Below are 5,261 nucleotides of genomic sequence, written 5' to 3'. Positions count from 1 at the left end.
ATGTGCATATGAGTGATATTCAGAAAGTGGCTTCAAATGCCAATTTTGCACATATCAAAACAAATAGGAGACTCCCTCTAAATCATTGCATCCATGGGGTGCAACAAGTGTGTGATAGAAAATAATAAACCATGATGCATATGACAAATATATCACACAACAAATAAATATAAGATCATACACCATCACAAGAGATATATATCACACTAACATGCAACCCTTAGATAAATAACATGGAGTTCAATCACACAAAGTAGCACACAATACAAATATTCCCAAGTCCACAGGATAGATAAAATGCTAGATTATCATATGTCCAAAGTCATAATCTCTCACAAGAATATTACAATGAAGCTCAATGTCTCAAATCTCACAGAAAGTCATCCTAATCAGCATACAAGATAAACATGAAAAACTTTAATCAATATAAGATCATACACCATGACAAGACATATATATCACACTAACAAGCAACCCTTAGATAAATAACATGGAGTTCAATCACACAAAGTAGCACACAATACAAATATTCCCAAGTCCATGGGATAGATAAAATGCTAGATTATCATATGTCCAAAGTCATAATCTCTCACAAGAATATTACAATGAAGCTCATCTCTCACAAGAATATTACAATGAAGCTCAATGTCTCAAATCTCATAGAAACTCATCCAAATCAGCATACAAGATAAACATGAAAAGCTTTAATTTGCCTTCTTTCTCCCCCTTTGTCATCACATCATCAAAAAAGAGAAGAACGGAAACTGATTTGGAGAACTCATTACATCAATCACTCAACGCCATTGCCCCCGGTGGACGATGGATCTACAAGAAAAGTGCAACCACTGTCACTGTCAAGCTGCCAATATGTAGTTGAGCCCAACTGAGTTTGAGTGTCAAAAAAGGTATGAGTAGCACAGCCACTAGACAAACTGGGTAAGTGTCAGAGATATGGGCCAGGAGTACCTGCACTGCTCGTATATATGACCACCACCAAGCTATCGGCCCAGTAGCCGTCAAGGAGGTGGCCCGTAAGGGCTAACATGATCAACCAACGAGGAGATCAAGGCAAACCAAGGCGGGCATATCTAAACGATAGGTAGGATCAATCTGTTGTAACAAACTAGGAAACAATTTGTTAGCCCGATCGCCCTCTCTGTAACCCTACCTCTCCTGCCTATATAAAAGAGGGTAGGGACCTCGGGACACGGGATCCATCTTCCACCTATTCCATCTACATGTAGCTAGGAGCAATAGCCCCTGTAATTGAGCATACGAATACAAGAGCAGCCGCACCACTGGAGTAGGGATTGGCACGCGCACCGCGCCCCAAACCAGTATAAATCTCTGTGTCTCGTGTGCTACCATCTGATTCTGTCTACGTGATCACGTTGCTAGATATTGCCAGAGCAAAATAATCCGACAGTAAGGTGCTTAAGATAGAATCTGCAGCTGTATGAGCAAATCTCTCTGAAGCTGGCATTGAGGTGCAGGTAGGTGCTGAAGCAAACACTAGAGGAGATGTATACAGACCTGCTAACAGTGTTGGCACATAGCCATAGGACATGGACGACTCGGTCCCGTAGTGCAGTGTGAAGTAGTCCTCCTGCTGCAACTGCTCAATGTAATTGTCCAAAGGTGGCGGTGGAGGAGAAGCTGGTGCAACTGGAATAGGTGGAGGAGCTGGAGCATTAGGCAACATGTGACTACTCTCTCTTGCTCTCACCCTCTCCTGGTGTGCCCTCTCATTTAAGTCTCTGACTTTCTTGCACAACCCAAATATGATGTTATACATTTTTTTGATGGGACAAGGTGGCTTGTCTCCACGCCTCAAAGACCTCTATCTCTGACTACCCAGCTGCTCTTTGGAGGGTGCACTAGAAGTCCCAACTAAAAATGGATCTGCAGAAGAAGATGCTCATGGGACTCTAGGCTCAATGGGATTCTTCTTACACTTAATCCTCAAAGGTTCATGCACAACTTCCTTCTCATATTTCTTATTTGTGACAGACTCAATCATACGCATTATGTAAGGTGCATAGCCACAGTTTTTCATGGAAAACTAAGAAATGGACTTGATTTCTTCCCATACAAAGTTGAAGACACTGAAAGGCTCAGCTCTTGGATCCAATCTAACAAGCAAATTCTTTGCATAGTAAGTGATGCTTGTTGGATCTCCATCCTTAGGCATAAAGGTCTTCCTAACCATTCTGTTGAGATAGGAGAAGGAATATAGACCATTTACCTTGCTACAGTGCCTCTTGCATTTTCTGGATACATGAACTTCATTTGAGGAGCAGGGAGCTGAGGCTGACTATGAATCTTGAACTTCCTGAAATCTTTCCCTGCATATCCAAATAGCTTACCAAATGTGACATAGTCAACTTTGTTCCAGTTCCCGCCAGTCATCCAATGCATATACCACTTGTTTGGATCAGCACCTCTTTCCTCGACATACAAAGTGGCATAAAATTGAGCAATTATTTCATCATTCCAATCATGTTTGAAGCCCATGATCTTTTTCACATTCTGCCTATCACATGTAGCTATCACCTCGTCAAACACAACATCCTTTTTCTCTGCCATGTACTCCCAATCAATCCACTGACCTCTGCTCACTTTGTCATCTTTGGTGAGTATCACCGTCTCATAAAAATCCTGTTGGAACATATTGTGAAATCTGTTGTCCAAAGCAGTACGAGGAAGAGCTCGAGGATCTTGCTCTCGTCACTTCTCTTACTGCCACTGTCATCCCCTTGGCTCTGTAGTTTATCTTTGACCTATTGGGAAGCCCATGTGTGACTCTGAGCTTGAAAGCCTTAGGGGAGTGATATCATCCTGTGTCCGCTGTGTACCACCAAGATCTGTCTCTACCTCCTCTTCATAGTCATTGGCATCATCATCATGATCACTATTATCCTCATCTTCTGGCTTTGCTAGGCCTTTGTCTGGCCTGTGCTGAATCACATAATCATCATCATCAATGTGATCACTTTCAGTGGATGTGTCTCCCTCTTCATTTGTGTCTCTAGCTGCAGAAGAACCACTAATAGAAATACTTCTCTATGCTGCGGTGGCTCTCCTTGTCCTAGGCAACTACCTCCTGAGCTGCTGGTGGAATAAGTGGACTAGCTGCCCCCTCTGTTGTGTCCTCTGCATCTGGATTTGACTCAAGTCTTGCTTTAGTCCTTCTCACAAAAGTATGCTTGAACTCCCTCAGCATACTGTCCCTGAGATCACAGAATATTTTTCAAACCAGCATAAGATCTCTGGCAAGATTTAGCATTGACAAACTTGGAGAGAATGTAAATTAGCACTAGGAGAGACTTTCCTGTGGAAATACAACACGACTAGTTAAATAACTAAGTCAAGTTTATTTCAACAGGAATTTCTTTCCACTGCTAGTTCACAACAGAGAGACTGATTTGGCACTGATAAGTCTCTATTGGATGATAGATATGCAAGAATTTTAATTCATGCGTACTTATACTGAGTCTTGCAATATTCCATATGTTCGCATGAATTAAGTCAAATATTGATTTAGCTTGACCATGAAATTGAAGACTACACTAGTGATTTAGAGGACTGCTAGCATCACACAGAAGCTAGAAACAATTTATCCACATCTCTAAATCAACCTAGCATATTGTTTCTTACGACCATGAACACAACATCTTTTCTAAATATTCACAGCAGGCAATGCAGCCATCCAATTCAAATTTCCTCTTAGGCATTGCATATAGGGCACATAAGAAAACTTTTCACCAAAGAAATTTGAGAGATTTTGCCTGAGCACATAGATCGCGCATTGAGCGCAGACTTGTACCTTGGGAGAGATGAGCGAGAGCTTGGATAACTTCGCGCATTGAGCGCAGACTTGTACCTTGGGAGAGATGAGCGAGAGCTTGGATAACTTAGCGCCACAAATCCCGGTCTAACCGACCGAGGGGACGGCAAGACCGAGAGCACGCTTGCTCCTTTGCCCTGGAGAGAGATCGAGGAAGGGGCTCCTTGCTTCTTTTTGAGAGAATTATCTATTTGGCATTGAAACAAATCAGTGTTTTGTATTTGGTACTCGAAAATTTAAACTTTCCTTTCTGACACCTAGTTGAAATTTCTTTTCTTAAATGGCACTACCGTCCATTTAGGACAGTAATGGTGTCAAGTAACTCGCAAAATGACATGAATACCATTGTTTGCAGCAGAAACCCATGATTCCTCACGAACTTTTTCAGTGTGTGATTCAAGTAACTTCTAAGCATAACTCGTCAGGCATCAAGTCAGCTAGGCCTCAAGAACTTGGCAATGGAGGATGTTGTTCTCGGCGCGGCTGCGGCCAGCGAGGTTGGACAACAGTCCCGTGACGAAACTCTTGGCTTGCGCTTTGCCGGCGAGGGTCTGCCACCGCTGGTTTCCTGCCCCGGCCGCGACGACGACAGCCGAGACGCTCATGTCGTTGCGGATGACGCAGAGCCTTCTGTGGAGGGCGACAATGGCGGCCGCCTCCGCCGCCTGGGAGCTCCCTCGGTGCTGCTTGCTGTCGACGTAGGTGGTCCACGCGTCCGCGGCCTCGTCGTAGGCCCTCAACCGGCATCCGTCCTTCTAGTCGACAGCGTAGAGCCGGCCGTCGAGGCACGCGCTGGGGCTTCGCCAGCCGGTGACCATGCCGTCGAGGACGACGGACCACGCGTCGACGTCCGGGGAGTACGCCAGGCTCAGCACCTGCTGCTGCGCGCCGATGCCCTTCACGTACCACTGCCCGCCGTGCACCACGCTGATGAACGGCGCCATCGGCGCGGCCATCTCGGCGACGAAGGACCACCGGTTCTTGGCCGGGTCGAACACCTCGGCGGACCTGAGCCCGCCCCCACCGCCACCGCTGCAGCTCTCGCCGCCCGCGACGTAGAGGCGGTTGCCCATGACGCACACGTCGAAGCACTGGCGGCGGCGCAGCATGTTCGGCGTGCGGTGCCACCGGTTGCTCCGGGCGCTGTAGAACACCACCCATAGCATGGCGCCGCCGCGCCTGCGCGGGTCCCTGCCGCCGAGCACGGCGCAGCCGAACCCATCGGCCTCCGCAGTACTCGCGCGGCACGGGTGGCAGCGCGCGCCACGCGTCGTGCGACGGGTCCAGGCACGTCCCACGACACGCGCCTGTCCCTGGTATCTAATAGAGGGGTACATTAGGTATAGGGTGAAAAAACTGACTATGATCAAACCAGTCAATTAATAGATGATCAATGAAAATATAAGACAGTGTC

At 46.5% G+C, this 5,261-nt stretch overlaps 1 pseudogene; it reads right to left on the bottom strand.

The window, feature by feature from the left end:
- Positions 1-4,233: 4,233 nt before the first annotated feature.
- LOC136495474 (F-box/kelch-repeat protein At1g55270-like) lies at positions 4,234-5,028 on the bottom strand (annotated as a pseudogene).
- Between the last annotated feature and the right edge of the window lie 233 nt (positions 5,029-5,261).

Source organism: Miscanthus floridulus, chromosome 12 (genome assembly GCF_019320115.1).
Source record: "Miscanthus floridulus cultivar M001 chromosome 12, ASM1932011v1, whole genome shotgun sequence".
In the NCBI taxonomy this organism is placed as follows: domain Eukaryota; kingdom Viridiplantae; phylum Streptophyta; class Magnoliopsida; order Poales; family Poaceae; genus Miscanthus; species Miscanthus floridulus.
This window is presented reverse-complemented; position numbering and strand designations above follow the sequence as displayed.